Source organism: Malus sylvestris, chromosome 17 (genome assembly GCF_916048215.2).
Source record: "Malus sylvestris chromosome 17, drMalSylv7.2, whole genome shotgun sequence".
Classification (NCBI taxonomy): domain Eukaryota; kingdom Viridiplantae; phylum Streptophyta; class Magnoliopsida; order Rosales; family Rosaceae; genus Malus; species Malus sylvestris.
Genome location: NC_062276.1, coordinates 2,095,520 through 2,116,514, shown reverse-complemented (window position 1 = coordinate 2,116,514; position 20,995 = coordinate 2,095,520). Strand labels below are relative to the sequence as shown.

The following is a 20,995-nucleotide window of genomic DNA, read 5'->3' as shown; positions in this document are numbered from 1 at the left end:
TTTCAACAACCAAAACCACAAACTTGATCTACCCAAGAAAAAGAATAATCTATGGTGGTTAAAGTGCTTACTTCGTCGGGGAAGCGACGGGGCTTATCGGGAAACTCGAACCCGACTGAGGTCGTGGTGGTCCGGCTTTGGGTCCAAGTGTGAGACACGTACAAAACACACGGCCGTGTTGAGTTTTAGGAATAGACCACGATGGTGGTTTGGAGCTTGATCCACTGGAGGTAGTTTCGCTCTCTGCAGCAGAGAGAGGAGTGAGAGAGAGGACAGAAAGGGAGTAGAGAGAGAAGTGGCGCCGAAGGAATGATTTCCTCAAAGGTGAAGGTTTCTGTATATAAAAGCCTCCTTCACTAGAAGACAAAACATATATTTTCTGTGACAAAACATCACACGTGAAGCACGTGTAGAATAGCTATGAGTGTAAATTTACCATTTTGCCCTTCAACTTTAAACGAACGTCACTTTTTTGTTACTAGTTCAATTTGGGTTCTGTTTGCACTCACACATTAGTTGTAACGAGTACTACTCAAATACGACAAGAAAGGAAAAAAATTATGAACTGAGCTTAAACATCCACGTAGGATTTCACTTAGCTCAACATGAGCATTTTGTCATTTTACGACTTTGGGGAAATAAATTACAACAAAATTAGGGACTGTTGGAACTAAATTTGAGCACCGCTGTGAGTGGTGGTTGAGCACAAATTCGAGCAACCTACAAAATATTAAATAACCGTGAGCAAGCCTAGGACCGGGAGTGTACCGGCCAAAAGATCTTCAATGGTCAAGTTAGTGAATGATTTTAGACTCAAGCAATGGGTAAGAGAATTTTAAGTGTTTAGATTGCGTTATATTATAGATGAACTCTAAATGAGTGTATTTATACCATGGGGAGAGAAACATTTTTAGGATGGAATCTTCGTTCTAAGTTGGGAGAATCCTAGAGAATATCTAGAAGTAGATATTGCATCATAACTTGCAGCGCACGCCAATTCCTAGATTGTAGGAACCCCAATATTTATAAAATTTAATTGTGTCCATATTCGGATCAGCTTGCGTGTCTTGTGTAACACGCATGGTCATCCAATAGAGTCGTAGGACTTTGCCTAGTGCCCCGGAGTAGATTGATGGTGGCACCACTACTCCGTCTGTTACAGCTCCGTCCGAAGCTAGTGAGTCCATAACTGGACTTTTGAGGTAGTTGTATTCGGATCAGCTTTCCTCTGGCCCTAAAAAATTATGGTCCCACAATGGCCTCTAACTATCCGTCTGAGAGACAACCCATTCCCTTTGAGGATAGATTGTTATCTGAAGACCATGCGTTTCAGAGTAAGCTGAAATACATACCGCTTTAGTCTTCAATTTCTTGAGCTAGTCTGATTCATTAAAGGGAGATAGTTGAGTCGTTCTCGGTTCCATCATGCATCCATTTGAAATCAATCGTCGTGATGATGCATGCCTTCGTTTTGCGCGTATAATTCTTAAAAGCAACGACGTGTCTCATGTATTAGCCTTGATTCTCGCCTGCATCGATCTCTAGGCTGGCGACTCTTTATTTTCAACAGTGTGATCTTTTCATGATTCGCCTTTAAATAGCCCTCTTAGGCTGCCTGTGGAATCAGAAATAATTCCAAAAATCCACAACGCGACATGTGGACTTTTACCCAAAAAATACAAGATTGCCTGCATTAAATGGGCAGGGTTCTCAAGCGTCCCACGCGCAGCTTAGCATCATTGCTTTGTTCCGTATAAGTAACGTTTTCAATGCAATTTAAAGATAAACAATTAAATTGCAAGGATGTATTTGCATTTTTGGGCATGTATTCTGCACTGAATTCACTATTTAATTTTGGTTTTGGTTCTTATTTTGTCTAACTAAATTAGACTTATTTTTTCTTCAAAAAAAATATTATCTATGATAGGAATTTTTACCACCTGCAACAATAGGGATAAAAACACTAAAATACATGCAAGAGTACAAGGTAATCGTAGTATAGCAGCTCAAGTAAGGTCGTTCTCCACAGTGATTGAATGAATAATTTGTGTCAAATCAAATCTTAATTAATTACTAAGACAAAATTTGAGAAATAGGTGATTTTGTGATTTAAATAATAAAAACGAATTTAATAGAAAATAATTAAATAAAGTGACAAAATAAAATAAACTAAAAGAAAACGGTTTTTGAAAATTAAATTGTAAAAGCCTAGGGTTCGGCCGTCACCTTAACAATCATATGTAGTTCTTCCAATTACTTATGAATTACACATGCATATTTTGAAGATTAGGTTTTCCTAATATATGCCTACTTGGACACCCAACATAGAACGTGTGCAACCCGTCTGTGGTATTCAGATCAAATCTAAATATGCATGACTCATTAAGCTTTGCGAAACTTTTTGAAAAACCATACAACCCTTAAGACGTGGTATTCATTCTAAGTGAACTTGCATATATTAATCCGTGTGTCACAAGTAGAACCAATTGTGATATGAAAAATATAATAAGAATAATATTTTTGTTTTACTGCTATATAGTCAACGATTCGATGATCATATTATGCTGATATACAATGACTTGACCTTGATTAAGAAGATGCTCATTCATATCCCAGTTGGCCCATGTGATTAATGAAGGTCCCAAATTTATTAGCATATTTTAGGGAAAACCCACGCCACCCCAAAAAAAAAAAATCAATTCTAATTAAAACCCTTTGACCACTATACTTCGCTTTTGTGTGGTACAAATAAATGCTTTTATTTTTCATTTCCAACATATCTTTGATTTTTTTTTAAAGATAAATTTTGTTAAATTAGATGTTAGATTAGCCACTAATAGGATTCGAATCACGTCGTTATGCAAGGGCTTAACAACTTCTAACCACTGTAGTAAATGGTCACTTGGGCAACATATCCTTGAATTTATTAAAATGGAAATGCTAAAGAGACTCTCTCAAAAGTAGAACTTTCCATGGAAATTGATATAGTCCAAGTCCCACTTTTGAGAGCCACTTAGTACTATGTTCTTGTGTATTATTCTTTACTTATAAGTGAGAGGTTTTAAGTTCGATTATCACTAAAGACGAATTTAAAGCACATTATTGCTGGCATATTGTGAGGCTTAGGCTTAGCCCACAGACTTCCCCTAGTGTAGATAATATCGTTTATTCAAAAAAAAAAAAATCCACTTTTGAGAGATCCCCTTAGACCTACTCTAATCCTTTGAGTAAAACTCAAATTTTTTGTTCTAAACCTCCCTAACTTGCTGCAACCCTTGGGGCAAATATAGGTTTTAACTCAATAATCATTTCTGGGACAAATTTAGATCAAGATTCTCCATGGGTTAGTGGGAGGGCCCACCATTTGTATTTTTTTTAGTTTTATATTTATAAAATCATTAAATTCAACGGTTAAGATATAATATGATCAAATCCTACAAGTAATATATGTTCCACTTCTCTTTACCTTGAATAAAAAATAAAATAAAACAAATTTATTTTAAAAAAAAAAAATCCTTGCCATCGAGAGAAAAACCTGAAGGAAAAATTCTCTACTGCTGGCTCCTATCTTTGGCTTTCAGGTCGATGACAACCTTCTTGAAAATCATTCTTTGTTTACACTTTGCATTTACTTTAGGTGTTGAATTATCGCCGTGAAACACTGTATTCACCTTGATAGTCGTCGTCTTTTGACCGGCGCACACAATTAACACAAGGTTTTGGATCCAATTATCACCTTTGATATAGAATTAAAGTGTGAAGCCATGGATGATGTCGAAGTGCGTCAGGATCGAGTTTAGTCAATGCAACACTTTGAGTTTAGTTGATGCAATAATATGACATACGGATGTCCAGAGAATGTGGAGCGGTGACATGATTTCATCATTTTAATTTGTTTCTATTTAATAATTTCTAGGATGTCCTAGAATTTGGTTTGATTTCTCTCTATAGGAGAGTTTGATAGTATGATTGTTATCTATATGAGAGTGCATGGTTTGAATTTTCGTATGGTGTGCTACAACTTGGATCTATGTGTGAAGGTGGTGCTATTTGATTTATTGGGTCTACATCCTTTGGTGTGTTTGGGATCGTGAAGGTGATTAAGTGATGCTATTGACCCATGAGCATCGTACTCCCTCCCAATTTATGGTTTGAGATTTTGTTCTCACACATGATCTTCCTATAACACGAAGTTTAACATTTTTTATATGTGTAATCGTGCAGTTCTCAATGAGATCGGACAAGTGCTTGAAGTCTACTCATTGTTTTGCGATTAGTGATGCTTTATTATAATACTTTTATTTCTAGTTTGCAAAGACCCTTTGGGCCGAGTTCTTCATGATATGTATTTGTATGTTCTTTTATCAATGAATGAAATATCATAATCTTCTTTTCAAAAAAAAAAAAAAAATCTTTTATTAGTATTAATATTCGATTATTTGTTTGCTTAATTGATGTTATTATTTAATCTGTTACTTTGGCATCTTTTAAGGGAAAACTAATAAAAATGGTTTGAAAACTTTGAGTTTTAACAATAAGGACAAAATAAAGGGTAAAGTGAATAGTACCAGGATTGACTTTTTAGTGTAAAAAAATGTGATTTTTCGTTAAAGTGAACAATACCGGGAGCTTTTCGTTAAAATTCCTTTGTTTTAATTGTTTTTAATTATTATATTACTAATTAAAAATGAGGAATAAAACAAATTAGAAGTCGTGAAAGACTTCTAGTGTTAAAACAAAGAGAAGAAACACTTTTTTCCTTAAATTGAGGATATATAGCACCGGTGCAGTGCTGTCGCTAACATATAATATATATACATATACCTTATTATATATTGAGGAAAGTAAATCCAATTAACACTATGTTTGGATAAAGAAATTTCAAATTACTAAGAAATTTTAAAATGAAAGAAATTGAAATGACAGGATTTTATTTTTTAGAATTTATGAATTTTTTTGTTTAGTTAACCCAAAAGAACAATGAAATTCAATACGTAATTTGTTATTTTTAAACTCTCAATCATAGAATTGGGAAATGACACCTATTTACATGGAATTTAAACTTGGGAATTGAAGGTTCCAAATTCCAAGTTTTTTTTCCGCACGGAAATTCTAAGGAGGGCGTATTCAATTGGGATTTTGAGGGATTTTAATTCTTTTAATGAATCTAGGGGTATTCAATCAGGATTTTAAGTGATTATCTGAAATTCAAGGTGTATTCAATTAGAATTTTAAAATAGTTTATTAAAATCCTTAGAAATCTGGGTGTATTCAATTAGGATTTTAAAGAGGTTTATAATATTGCAGGTATATTCAATTAGAAATTGATTTTAAAAAATTTGAGAAAGTTGAAGAATTAGAGGGAATTGGAGAGATTTTGTAGTGTATTTTAAGCATCCACAAATCTCACATCTTCCCATGAGATTTCGAGGGAATTGAATCAAAATTTTATATGAACTGACACACCCCAACCGAGATCGGAGTGTGACCAAATTGACACACCCCAACCGAGATCGGAGTGTGACCAAATTGACACACCCCAACCGAGATCGGATCGTGACGGCCAGCATGCTCCGATCTCGGTCGGGGTGTGTCATGAAATCTCTACAAATCAATTAAACTCTATAAAAATCTATTAAAGTCTCTCAAATTCTCAATTGAATACACCCCTCTAAATTTCTCTGTTTATGAATCCAAACAAGGGAATTAGTGTATGTCAATTTATAAATTCCGACTTTTACCTAAATTCAAAGTTTATTTCCCTCATCTAAACATAGTGTAAGGATTATTTAACATGATGCAATTTTGATCTGATAACAATCACTCAAACTGATTTCTTTCTCTTCATATGGATTTGTAAAATAAAGAGCAACTTGTATGGACATTATTGTATGATCTTAATTGATCATTTTTTTTAACAAGTTATATTATTTACACTAATGGATTAACAATAATGTAAAATAAAATTTTAAGTGTCTGATTTCTTTTCCTCTCAAAATCTCACTCAAACGTGCCCTTATAATATTAGAAGTACAAAGCCCGGAGAATGCTTCAGTCAACAACTTTAGAAGGAGTTGACGGTGTTAATCAAAGTAGACCAAACAACATAAACCTCGTCGTTTGCAAAGAAAAAGTATTAACAATTGTTTAAAATTAGCAATCCCTTGACATCTTATGATACTTTCATATTTTAATTGTCTTTCCCACACAAATAAACAATGACTTGAGTCACTTGACCTTGATTTAAAAGATGTCCATTCAAATCACAGCTGGCCCATGTGATCAATGAAGGTGCACATTCAAAAAAAAAAAAAAAACAATGACTTGCCATTGATCAAGATATATATTTCTCAAGATACATAACCAAGCAATCATAAAAAATGACTATCATATTTTAATTGTCTTTCCCACAAAAATAAACAATGACTTTAGTCACTTGACCTTGATTAAGAAGATGCCCATTCAAATTACAGCTGGCCCATGTGATCAATGAAGGTGCACATTCAAAAAAAAAAAAACAATGGCAATCATAAAAAATGACAGTAAACAACATCAAGAGAATTGTTGGAAGATAATTTTTGCCTTCGATTTGAAAAACCATGTTCGAATTTGATTTGAGAAACCATCCATTTTAGCATTGTAGAAATTTGTTAGTACAAATTATATTTCTTTATCTAACTTGATTAAGTTTGCTTTGTATACAATAAATTAGGATTTTTTTTTTATCAATGTCACATGAATTTATATACCCTTTTCAACTTGTGATATGAACTAAAATTTTAAGTAATTTGTCATATCAACTTTATGAAATTATTAATTTGTCATCTCATCTCAACTCCGTTAAATTTTTCATTCAAAATAAGTCAAGAATTATGTTCAGGGTAATTTTGGGCATTTCAACACCTCATTACTCCATTAAGTTCATGATTAATTTCTTAAAACTATGGATTCTAAATTCTATATGTATTCCAATTTTTATTGAAATCATTTTACAAATGATCCAATTCGTAATTAAAATTTAGTTTAACATGGAATAAGAAATTACATTTCAACTTACACGCCTATGAGAAAATTAATTGATGTCGTTGAGCCAAAAATAATATAGGTAATTTTGGGGCTAACATGAGGACTTTTTCCGCAAGTGACGAGAATGCCCTCATTAACTTAGCAAGGGTAACATTTCTCTCTCTTGCAGTACAACCACTATTAAGACCTGAGCTACTACTGTCTATGACTTCTCTGGACTCCTCTGTTCATGGTAAGAAGAAAAGTAAAAAAAATTAATAATAAGATTAATAATTAATCTCTATTTTAAATTCTCAAGATCCAAACGAAATGGGCTTGAGACAATAAGAGGCCCAATCATTTGGGCTGCCGTGTTCAACAATAGCCACTAGAGTTCGACCATAAATTCAACATTAATTTCTCCAGCGAAATTATATATTCGAGACAGGAGAATAAAGAAAAAAAAATTGAACAATGGGGTTTTTATTATAGCAACCAAACACTTACATAGTGTGTACAATGCATATAAGCTTTCTTGGAAGCGACAAACATTACATTACTACAGTTACACAATTAATGTATCACATCGGCCACCAAGATTTTATATCCAGAGTTTGACTTTCTTATCGAATATTCCTCTGCCATAAGTAGACAGGAAAATTTTAAAGAGAAGGGGAAATTACATTCAAACAAATAAAATGACAGGAACACCAGCAAGGAAAATTATTGGAGTAATAATCCATGATTTGTCACTAAGCATGATGAATAGGGCAGAAGAGAAGGCAACCATCATGGTCGCAACAGAGATGAAGAGTGTGGAAAGGCCTATTACCATCTTTGTGGGTAAGGATTTGAGGAAATCATCTTTAGCATAGCGCGATGTAAGGATGCACATAAACATTAAGGCTGAAGTTGCAGAAGAAAAGAGCGAAATTGCATCTGAAGCTATAAAAACCATAAACAACTCTTCGTTTAAGAATATGGGAAACCCTATTTCTTGGTTGTTTCCACCAGAAACTGTAAATGCTGCAGCAAACATGATTGTAATAATGAGGGCATTGACAATTATATAAGAACTTGTTGTGTCTTTCATCCACTTTTCTCCTTTCTCATGCAATTCCTTGTGGTTCTTGGTAAAATATTAAGCGGCCTTGGAAGCATATTTGTTAAAAGGTGAGGCTTCCGGGGGTGAAACCACAATACTCTCTACCAAAAATAACAGATTTTGGTTAAGTGCTGGCTTAGATAATTCAATGGCAGCGGTTCGTGATACTTGTTGCATCTTTGTTCTTTGGTTTAATCATCGTGATTCATCACTGATTTCTTAAGTGCATTCATTTCCACTACTGGTGGCGTCTCCTTTCATGTTACATTTGACGCGTACATATTAAAAGTGGTCTTTTGGTATTGACAAATCTAGCAATGTAATTACTAGTGTGCGACATTTGTTGGGACGGTCACTTACATGTCGCGCCTGAGCGAATTCGAAATGAGAATTATTCTTATCCAGCTGATATTTGGAGCCTTGGTCTTCCTCTCTTCGAGTGTGATACTGGAGAATTCCCATTTACATCTAATGAAGGACCCGTCAATCTTCTGCTGCTTCATATCCTTTCCATGGCCTACATCCGCTGTTGTTTTGCAACTAAAGTTCTGAGTTCTATGGAAGATCTTGGATGATCCATCACCTACACCTTCAAAACACCAATTTTCACCAGAGTTCCGCTCGTTTATTGAAGCCTGCTTGCAAAAGGATGCAGATGAGAGGCCAACAGCAGAGCAGGTGATCGTATTAGCCACAGATTTCAATCTGAGAGATGGTAGCTTGACATCGACATTGTTTAACTAGTATTCTCCTTCTGCACCTACTTTCACACCCCTTCATCACAAAGTACGAGGATTCCCAAGTGAACATAGGAGCATTTGCCCGAAGCGTTTTTGATCCAACACAAAGGATGAAGGACTTGGCAGATGTGAGTACTTGACACTTGCATTATCTTTAAACCAACATAAGTGTGCTAGAAAAACACTTCCAATAAAGAGTCTTGAGAGATACTTTCGAAACCACAAACTCAAGGAGAGAAACCTAACCCTACACAATGGCATGGCTAATCATCAATTAATCCTGCTTTTCAAAAACGAGTTACCATCCGGGCAGGACGTTTTCTTTTCAAAACAATTTTGTACGATGTCGTTCAGTTGCAATCTCTTTTTGCTTATGCCAGCAGCCGATGCACAAGTGCAGGATATGCAGTCCTAACAAACGTATAAATTGAAATATAACACGACCAGTTAGTATCCTATTCCCGAAAAATACAAAATATACAAACACAAATCAAGAAGGTTATCTTAAACCACAGCTTTCGGACCTCATACGGGGACGAACCATTCTTCACCGCAAACTTGTCAAACGAACCGGCATTGAAACTGAATGAAGAAACGTTTGGGGAATTAACCAAGACCGTCCAGTTGATTCCACGATCATAATCATAACCCTCAGGTTCAATGGATATATGTTTAATGCTTTTGCTACAGATTTTCCAGCGATCATCAAGTTCACTGCAGCTTCGAAACTCCAAAACCTCCAAATTGGAGCGACTCAATATCAAATCCTCCACCGTCCACGCCATCAAATCAAAATCAGTGAGAATTAAGGACATTGTCGACAAAAAGTGCACGGTGGAAAATTGGGCCGGCAGCGTAATTTCACACCGTGTGAGTCCTAATTTCTCAACACATCCATTACTCAGAACGGAAAACTGAAAATCGTAATACCCGACTGCCTCGGGAGGATCAAAGAATTTGAATTCGATTTCCCGAGCGCAAAGGCGAGTTACCGCGAATTGAACTAAGGAATCGATACAGGAGCAGTATTGACTGTGGTGCGGGAAAGAGAGTCGGAAAGTGTGGACGGGATAATCGGAGCGCGAGAGTAGAGCGTGGTCGACGAACACGGCTAAGAACTGGCGACGGTTATCGAACGGCGGCTTGTACGGCCGGAAGTGTTGGCAGATAAAATTCATGGAGGGAATGCGAGACTAGAGGGTTCACCATTTTCGAGAGACGAGAGAGGTTCGGACGGAGTATAATGTGGGGAGGAATAAGAGGATGTGGAGGAGGATCTCGTTGGGGAGATCGTTTAGGTTTCGAATCGTAGTGGCGACGGCGGTGGTGTTTTTTTTTTTTTTTTTTTTTTTTGAACATAAACTGGGATAAACCAGGGCACAACGGCCAACCAGAACAACGAAAGCCAACAGAGGCTGACAAAGAAATGGAACAAGTTTCGACAACCCGGGATTACACACAGACGTAGCCACAAATGACAGAAACGTCATCCCACAATTTTATCATTATTTTATTTTAATATCATACGTCCTTCAAAAAATTTGTTAACCTAACCATTAAGTGTTAACATAGTAAATATAGAGTCCACATCTATTCTAACGTGGCTGCCAACTTGATACCATATGTGAAAAAACCAAATAAAAAATAATTATTAAAGATTTTTTTTTATAATTAGAAACTTAAATCAAATTGACCATGATGATCTCAACACAAATCGAATTGATCATCGTAGTCGATTATATATATCAAACAAACAAGATAATTTTAACGAAAAGCTTCCAGTACTGTTCACTTTAACGAAAAACCACATTTTTACACTAAAAAGTCAATCATGGTACTATTCACTTTTCCCTTTATTTTGCCTTTATCGTTAAAACTCAAAGTTTTCAAACCATTTTCATTAGTTTCCTAATAAACAATGGATTTAACAACAATAAACGTTCTCACAGGGGTGTAAGTTGAACTGTAATTTTTGTTTCCACGTTAAGCTAAATTTTAATTAAGAATTCGAACATTTGTAAAATGATTTAGATATAAAAATTGGAATACATATAGAATTTCCAATCCGAAGTTTTTTTTTTAATGTTTCAAAACGATTGTCAATTTAATATATTGATAATTCTCCAGTCAAATTGGATCTTACAGAGAACAAATAAAAAACATTTGAACAATGGGGTTTTCATTAGAGGAACCAAACACTTACATAATGTGTACCATGCACAAGGTATAAAATATCGATGATATCGGAAATATTGGTAGTCCAAAAACACGGAAATATTGATGGAAATATCGGGATATTATCGATATCGATAAAAATTGAATAAAAACCACGGAAATTGTAAGAAAAACTTGGAAATTTTTATTGAAACTTTGCAAGATGTTTATTTAGTCAATTATCTATTAGTTTATCACAAAAAATTGGAAGGAAATGCATTGCATGATGGATTTAACCGATTTAAGTTGATTATATAGCGAGCTGGCAAACATTGTGAGTGTAGAAAATATGTAGTAATTAATGAAAGAAGTTTAAACACACCATAATCATTTATATATAATCAATTAGTACAATATTTTACACTTTATACATTGCATGGTAAGATACATGAGTGACTTAGTACCACATAGAGTTCCTATGAGGTTCAAAATTTTCACTATCTTCATCATCTGTGTGTGTAGAGTAAGTATATTGTGAAGAGTAGTTATCAAATGATAAATCCCTAAAATAGTTTTGCATGTAATTGTTAACATGCCAGCCATATGGATCCGAGATTGATTGACGTTGTCCATAAGCAAAATCATTTGAAGATTGAGTCTCGGATTCTTTCCATGAGTCGCTCGATTCCATCCCAACAGAAATGGGATATGAAGGGTAGGGAAATGATTGGTTATGAGTATAACCATAGTTATTACTTCCTACTCCAACAGAGTCCGAAGTTATAGATAACGAGTCATTTTCTTGACTTGACAAAATCCCCTTGCCTCTTTCTCTACGAGTATAGTCATTCCCTATGGCACCAATTCTTGGTCCTGCCAGCCTACTGCCATGGTCCTCATTCTGTGTTGTATGCGTGAAGTTTGCCTCACCAATGAAGGGGCTCATAAATCTGGGAGGTGGTCCAACATAGTTTCCATATCCACCACTGCCTCCAGCTCCACTATATCCTTCACCACTACCTCCAGCTCCACCTCCGGTGGTAGGTGAGTCTCTTGATCTTGTAGTAGAGTTATCATTAGTATCAGCATGATCTTGTGGTTGTGTATGATTGGAAGAATGTGGAATTCCAGTGTTTCTTGGTCTTGGGCGCAAAAGTTCTTCCAAAGAGTCAGTGCTGCTAAATCCCACCTCATCCTCTAATACTCTTTCTACATTTATCCCTTCATTACGTGCTTCTTCAGCAACTCTGGGAGCTAGGTTGCCTTCATCATCATCTAAATGAAAAGGTCTAATCTATTGATAAGGTTGGTTACCCTCTGTATCATCATCTTCAGCAACAATATCAAACACATCTAGTGGGTCACCACGGTCGACGTGATCTATTTCTACTTCCTTATCTCGAATTTGAAGCTTCATGTTGTAGTAGCAATAAACTAATTTTTCCAACCGACTATGAGCCAACCTATTTCTTTGCTTTGTGTATATAAGTGCAAATGTACTCTAATTTCTTTCACGAGCAGATGAGGAAGCTGTTTGTGATAATACTTTGATTGCTAACTTTCTCACAGTTGATGCATCAGTCCTATACATGATCCACCATTCAGCTATAATGAAAAACAATGTTGATAAACCTAATAACTCCAACCAATTCTATTATAAACTGGTAGTGAAATATGTTTATACTCACTAGGAGACATTTTTGTTCGAGCAGCAACTGATGTTGGTTCTCCAAAAGTTCTTCTTGCATCTTTAAACCATGTTAGCTGAATTCAATAAAGCGTGTTAGTTTAATCTAACAATGTAATTATTATAATTTAAGTAATTGTGTACCTCATTTCCAAGTTGGCCAACTGCTGGTGATGCCGGGTCTAATTTAGAGTATACATTATGTACAACACGTATAAAGGTACCATCATCTCCAACACCGGGTCTGTGTTGGTATCGAGGATTCAAATAATATGTTATTCAAAGAAACACATACTCTAATAAGAGAAATAATACTTATGCAACTAAAGAAATGAATTGCAAATTATGACATAATTTATACCTGCTGCATGCAAATCGTGGTATAATGTTTTATACCATCGGTCATCAATTATCTTTATAACCCACCTTGCACCATGTTTTCTTTCCAAGTCATCATTCACTACACGCATCAACTCATATATTGCCCCCATAGTAGGATACACTTATGTGTCAACGATCTATAAAACTTTGTAAAGAGGTTCAAACACTTGGCACACATGTTCTGATTGAGTCCAAAAAGCATGATCAAGCACTATACTTTCCACCATACGACCTGCATTTGAGCGGCTTAAATTGTGGTTGGCCCAATCGTCACTAGTGAATAATTGCTTCAACCCTGCTTTCTTCTTAAGTAGGTTGTCTAATGCAATATAGTTAGTGGCGAATCGAGTGGTAGCTGGACGAATACTTTCTCCTTTGCAAAATTCACGCATCTTTGCCAACAACCAATCGTGATTGTAAATATAATTTGTGATCGTTCTAGCTCTTTTTACGACAGTAGCAATATTCTCTCTCTTCCCCATTGCCTCAAACATGAGATCAATACAATGTGTTGCACATGATGTCCAAAACACATTATGATGCTTCATTAACTTTTTTCCAGCTTTGACAAATGAAGAACCGTTGTCGGTCACGACTTGGACAACATTATACTCTCTCACTTCCATGATTACATCCCTCAATAATTTGTAAATATACTTGTAGTTCTTTATATGGTATGAAGCATCAACAGACTTAAAAAAAATTGTCTTTCCCTTGGAGTATACCATAAAGTTTATGATAGACAATCTGGTCTGACCAGTCCATCTGTCACACATGATTGTGCAACCATTAGTTTCCCACTTTGACCTCAACTTGTTAACATACTCGCCAATGTCTTTATACTCAATTCCAAATATTTGTTTCTTATCTCATAGGGAGTGGGAGGTTGTACTCCAACACCGACATGTTGACATCCCAATACCATATTTTTGAAATGATTTGATGATGCCTTCTCAGCAGGGACATTTTCATAGATAAAGAACTTGCTAATTAGACATCTCATTCCCTCCTTCACATTACCTTCAGTGAAATAACTCCAAACACTCTTTTGACATGCTTTGTATGACTTATATAAACTTGGGGCTATTGGTAGTGTTGATTGTGATTCTCTAACACTTGCTCCCCGTCTCATTTGTGCACCACCACTTGTCCCAAAACCTTGTACTCTATTAGGAATTTTATGAAGGTGTTCTCTTTCCCATGCTGACTGTTTGAAGGCACGTAATGTTTGTTTGAAACTGCGTCGTTCTTCAGGTCCCATGTCATCATCACATTCGTCCTCATCGTCATCATCATCTCTCTCAACCGCTTGGCCAATGACTTCTCCTCGTAGCCCAGCTCGAATATTTTTCATTCCATGTGTTATCTTTTCCTTATGCTGTTTTGTATTTTTTAATAATGTGGTAATGAATGCCTTCACTTCTGGAGGGACATTATCGCATCGTTGGACATTATTTCCTGGATCTAATCCACTAAGATGGTACTTAAGTCGTGTCACTCCGCCACTCTTCATTACCCGACCACAATATTTGTAAATTGTGCCATGTTTGTTTCCGTCTATTGGTTTGTTTCCGTCTATTGGGTCTTCATGTTCCCAAGCTGAATCACGTTTAGTAACTCCACTGGACATCTTAAACGTACCTATATTTATTTTTCATGAAAATTAGGCAATTATTTTTTGGCCAAAAAATATAGTAGTGACGGAAACATATTAAATAGGAAGTAAAGAAAATAGGAAGTAAAGTTATTCTACAGAAGAATTAAATAGGAAGTATTAAATAGGAAGTAAAGAAAATGATTGTAAGAATTTAAGTAATTATAAAAATAATATGGAATAATAAAACCTAATATTAATGAATAATAATCCAATTTGATAATAAAATAATAAATAATATTAAACATATTAAAATTATTCTAGGGAATAATTATACAACATTACTTAATTACTTCAAAAAATTAACATGCAAGTATTATTTGGTTCTTAGATCACATGCACAGGTCCACACAATTTGTTTTGTTGTTGTATAAATTACATTAATATAAATATAAGTTTGTAAACTTACTTTAAATATGGAATCTTTTGTGTAAAGGCCAAATAGAATCTGCGTGGAGCAACAATAAAATAATAATTATACAAATGTAACACATTTGGAACTTTCGATGTCATAAGTAGTAGCAAAACCTCGACGATCCTCTGCAGCCTGCCGTCTGTGAATAAATGAGAGAGAAAGAACGTATTTAATATTTAATTTGGAGTGGCACAAGCTGCAGATCCATTTATTCAATTTGAAGCTTTGAAATGGCTATGGAATGGATCTGGAATGGATCTAGAATGGCTCTAAAAGGGCTAAGGGAAAAAGAAGAAACAAAAAGGTGTAATAGAGGTTTTTCAATTTTCGAAGGGTAAAAAAATGTGTGATGATCTAATACTCAACCTCTGAGAATGTGAAAGAATATCACACGTGGCACACGGTTTTGAATCTTTATGAAATCACCATTATTTTTGTCTTGTCAAAAATTGTACAAGTTGTAAAAGTTGTTAGGGTTTTGAATTATTTGGATGCTCTTTTTTTCTCACATGCCACCCACCACACACACACACAGAGTCAGAGACTCTCACATCACACACCACCACACACGCACACAGAGACCTCAGTCTCTCTCTCGATCCTTCTCTCTTCTCCCTTCAGTCTCTCTCTCTGGATCCTTATCTCTTCTCCCTTCTCCATTCTCCCACACACACACACAGATCTCTCGATCTTTCTCTCTTATCCCTTATCCCACACACACGCACAGAGACCTCAGTCTCTCGATCCTTCTCCCACATGGCCTTCTTCTCCTCCCTCGCCTTTGTCCTCGTCCTCGTCTTCCGCCTCGTCGACGCCGTCTCCATCTCCCGTGACCTCTACGCCCTCTACGCCCTTCGTAGTACTCCATCAACGGCATCATCATCACCATCTAAACCTCGTCTTTCTCTCCCTTTCTCTCCGTGCATGCAGCTAGGACAGTGGAACCCAGGAACTCTCCGGCGAGGCCGTGAGTGTCGAGGAACTTTCCGAACACCTCCAACAGTTTCACGGCAAACAGAAGTTATAAAAACATTCCTTTCGTCTTCTATTTCATTTTGATACCGAGATTGGAGTCTAGGGTGCTCTTTTACAGTCGGCCGGAGCTATAGAAGCTCTGGCATTCTTCTCCGATTCGCACTAGCCTCAAATATTGCGATATTATCGATAATATCGCGATATTTGGACGATTTTTCAGTGGATCCGTGTGAAAATATCAGTGTCTAAAAAAAACAATAATATCGACGATATTTCGCCGATATTATCAATATTTTGGTCCTTGACCATGCATACAAGCTTTCTTAGGAATGACAAACATTACATTAGTATTACAGTTACACTATATCACATACACCATTAAAAAATTATATCCAACTTTTGAATTTCTTAGTGAATATTCCACCACCATAAGTAGACAGGAAAATTTGAAAGAGAAGGGGAAAGTGCATCAAAAGAAAATAAATGACGGGAACACCAGCAAGGACAATGATTGGAGTAATAATCCATGATTTGTCCTGAAGCGTGATGAATAGGGCAGAAGAAAAGGCAACGATCATGGCCACAATGGAGATGAAGAGTGTGGAAATGCCTGTTATCATCTTTGTGGGTAAGGATTTGAGGAAATCATTTTCAGCATAACGCGATATATGGATGCTCAAAAACATCAATGTTGAAGTTGCATAAGAAAATAATGACATAGAATCTGAAACTATAAAATCATAAATAGCTTTTTGTTTAAGAATATGGGAAATCCTGTTTCTTGGTAGTTTTCACCAAGAACTGGAATACTGTAGCAAACATGATTGTAATAATGAGGGCATTGACAACCGGATAAGAAGTTGTTGTATCTTTCATCCACTTTTCTCCATCCTTGAGCAATTCCTTGTGTTTCTCGGTAAATAATTCTGGGGGTGTCAAACCATCTTTGTTTAAAGATGAGGCTCCCGAGAGTGGAACCACAATACTTTCGACCTCTTGCATTCATTGAACAAAAACTTATACATCGTAGTGATATGAGGTGATCGTGTTCTTAAGGTATTAGAAAGGAAAAAAAAATGCTTCATTTGATATATGGATATAATGAGGTAGAATTTATATTATTCTTAGACGGCAACCGCATGGATAAATGTTGAAAGAAAGAAAGGAAAAAAATAGTGAAGACTGAATAAAAGTAAGAGGAATGCTAGATAGTTTCCTCATTCGCCTTGACCTATTTACTTTTTTCAGTCACTTGATATTTGTATTCTACTATCAAATTAAACTCATAATGTGACAGCTCGTCCCTGATTTTAAGAGTTTTTAAAGTTTTAATAAAGGATTTTACAAAAATGCCCTTTGAGGCACGCGCATTATTCGAGGTTAATCGTTGTGTCGTGCCATCTAATATTTGTTTTCTTGATATATCCTCGTAGTACTCATCGCTACAGACGCGTGGGCGCAGACGGTTCGTGATTTGGAGTTACAACGATAAAGATTTTAAGGTTTGAAATTTGGGCATTTTAGGAATTATAATTTTAGTAAAATTTGGAATTTCTTTTATGACAGTGGACGGCCCAGATTTAATGAAGAAATAAATGGATGGCTGGGATGAGAAGAAAGAAGGTTTTGTGTGTGTGTGTGTGTGTGCATGAGAGGAAGAAGAAGCAGAGAAAAGAGACTGGGCAGGAATGCCCAATCGGGAAAAGAGAGAGGAAGGGAACAAGAGGGTCAGAGAGGGAGTCCAGCGAATGGGGAAAAGAGAGAGAGGAGACTGGCCAATCGAAACAAAGAAAGGAGGAAAAGAGAGAGGGTGAGAAGCGGAAGAGAGAAGGAAGAAAACGGGTTCCCCCAACCTGCGACCCGTGTGCACCAATTCCCATTCCTTCATATTTTCCGGGGGTTTTCCACTGGATTTCTCTTGAAATTGGACTAAGAAACCATTCCCAATCATCCCCTAGCCTTTTCCTCTTCCATTCCCAACCTAATTTTATGGGATTTGAGCTTGAATTCGAGTAGAACGAATATATGGGTTCCGAGGGTGCTATGGCAAAATCCGAAGATCGTGAAGGTAATCCAGCAAATTGCTACCACCACTAGACTCCCCTAGAACCCAGGAACAAAACCCAATCAGTGGTGGAGGTGAGACATTTGGAGGTCGAATTGAAACACACATATTTCTAGGGTTCTTCACGGTTTTGGCAAAATTGAAGTGTTTCCAAGCCAAATTGGCCTTGGCCTCAGGTATAAAGTTTACTTTACTCATTGAGATATTCATTTCTGTAAATTTTGGTAATTTTTAGAGATGGTTGGATTTTCCGGCGAGCCGGAGCGGCCAACCACCACCTGCAGCGGCCCGTGTGGCGGCGCGTGGCCAGTGGCCTGCCAATGTCATTCTTAGCATGTGTTTAATGTTCTAGATTCAGTTTTGATAATTGATTGACGTAAATTGAGTAATTGAACCTAAGTTCGTTACGATTCGTGGTTAGGTAAAAATGTGAATTGACGATCGGACCGTTGGATCGTCACCAAACTTTGATATATTGTAATACGTAATATTTGAGGATTATAGGAACTTACGGATTGGGAATCCGATTTACGGATCTTCCGGAATTGGAGTTGTAAGTTCATAAAATAGAATGTTAACCGTCACTTGGTTTTGACAATTGATGGAGATCTGACCGTTGGATGGTAAGGAAATTTTAGAATGTTGTTCTAGAGATGTATTGTGGACCTCTGGAAGTTATGGATTGGAAATCTGAATTGCAGATCTTTCGGATCGAACTACGTAGTGACGTGTTTTATATAAGTTATATATTCTATCGATATGATTTATGAGGTTTGATTTGATGATTGTTCTAGGCGCCGATCGTCATGACGCCTCGATGTGTTGTACTAGGGAGTTGTAGGGCGAACTCCAGGTGAGTGGGCAGTATTTTTCTGTATTTGCCTATATACTACTGATTTTCCCAGCAATTGAATTTAAATGAAAGCATGTTTTAAAATGCCATGCATACATATATATGAAATATGTGAATTAGTAATTGACGCATATATGTTAAATGGTGTTGTGGACGCACATGTGAGTATCAGGTGAGTTTTATGTTGTTCATGTGATTTAATGATGATGTGAATTATGTTGAGAGCTCATAACCTGCACCTATGGTTTTAGTGCTTATACTATTCACCCTGCACCACACGCTCACCTTGGATCCAAGTAGGTGCATGTCGTACAGATCACAGTGGTGATTCCGACATGTCGTACAGACCACTAGAGGTGGTTCCGACCTGTAGGTGACTTTAGATTATTATACAGCTGTTGATGAGAGAAGCACTAGAGCGTATTCTTACACCATTCTTGTCGTACAAACTACTTTAGGTAGTTTCGATTTATGTGCAGAGTAGTGCCGTACAGGTCACAGTGGTGACTCCGGTTGGATTGGATATTGAGCTATAGAATTAACCGTACATGACCAACTGCAAGGTCTCCGGTTGATTCCTTGTTTCACCTGTTATATTGATGCATCTTTATTATATTTTGATGCATAGCATGACATATTTTCTTGAAAAGTGTTAAAGAGTTGTGATTTTAGTTTTGAGATTATATATGGTTATATATATACTATTTTTCTGGGAAAGTATACAGGTTTTACAACGAGGGGTTAGAAATGTTGTTAAATGAAATGTTTTCGAAAAACTTTGTTTTACTGACCCACTTAACTTTGTTTTGCGCCCCTCCAGGTTCAAGATAGCAGAGCTTTGGTGGCCACGAGGAATCCATCGGTGTTCTAACAGAATTCACAAAAGTAGGATTCGCCCTCGGGTGTTATATCTTAGTAATTGTATCTTTAAAGCTTTCGAACTGTGTAAATGGTTACGTCACTCTCACGTGGCGGCCAGCATGTCCTCATTCATATTACAGTTAATTCATTTGATTAATGAAGGTATATATTTCTCAAGATATATAACCAAGCAATCATAGAAAATGACAGCAACCAGCATAAAGAGAATTGTTGGAAGATAATTTTTGCCTTCGGTTTGAAAAATCATGTTCGAATTTGATTTGAAACCGTCCATTTTAGCATTGTAGACATATATTAGTACAAATCATACCTCTTTAGCTAACTTGATGAAGTTTGCTACTTTGTACAGAATAAATTAAGAGTTTTTATTTTTATTTTTATTTTTAATGGCATATGAATTTATATACATTTTTTAATTTATTATATGAACTAATATTTTAAATAGTTTGTTATATCAACTTTCTGAAATTATTAATTTGTCATCTCACCTTAATTCCTTTAACTTTTCTATCCAAAATAAGTCATGAATTATGTTCGGGTTATTTTGGGCATTTCAACATCTCATTACTTTGTTAAGTTCATGGTTAATTTCATAAAACTTTGGATTGTAAATTCCCTATGTACTCCAATTTTTAACTAAATCATTTTACACCCTCAACAACCAAAAAAAAAGCTAAATCATTTTACAGATGTTCCAATTCGTAATTTAACTTTTTTTTTAACATGGAATCAGAAATTACATTTCAACTTAAACCACTATGAGAATGTTAATTGTTGTTGTCAAGCCAAAAACAGTTTAGAAAATTTTGGTGCTAACATGGGACCTTTTCCCACAATTAATGAGAATGCTCTCATTAAACTAGTGAGACTCACATTCTTCCATTCACAATACAACCACCAGTAAGAACTGAGCTATTGTCTACGAGTTCTCTAGACTCCTCTGCTCATGGTAAGAAGAAAAATTAAAAGAATTAAAGATAACATTAATAATTAATCTCTATTTAAATTGTCAAGATCCAAACAAAATGGGCTTGAGTCAATAAAAGGCCCAATCATTCAGCCACTGCAGTTCGACCATA

At 36.0% G+C, this 20,995-nt stretch overlaps 1 protein-coding gene and 1 pseudogene across 20 annotated transcripts in view; both read right to left on the bottom strand.

Moving 5' to 3' along the window:
- LOC126610479 (uncharacterized) overlaps window positions 1–20,995 on the bottom strand; it is a 74,466-nt gene that overhangs the window by 9,380 nt on the left and 44,091 nt on the right. For 12 of the 20 annotated variants that reach the window (XM_050278543.1, XM_050278544.1, XM_050278556.1 and 9 more), the window contains exon 1: window positions 72–305. The exons of the other annotated variants lie outside the window; for them this stretch is intronic. The gene's annotated coding sequence lies outside the window, so the exon portion shown is untranslated. Of the gene's footprint in view, window positions 1–71; window positions 306–20,995 lie in introns of those variants that run through there. 20 annotated transcript variants of the gene reach the window in all.
- The window catches only part of LOC126610493 (ankyrin repeat-containing protein ITN1-like), a 60,787-nt pseudogene continuing 47,052 nt past the window's right edge, over window positions 7,261–20,995 (bottom strand).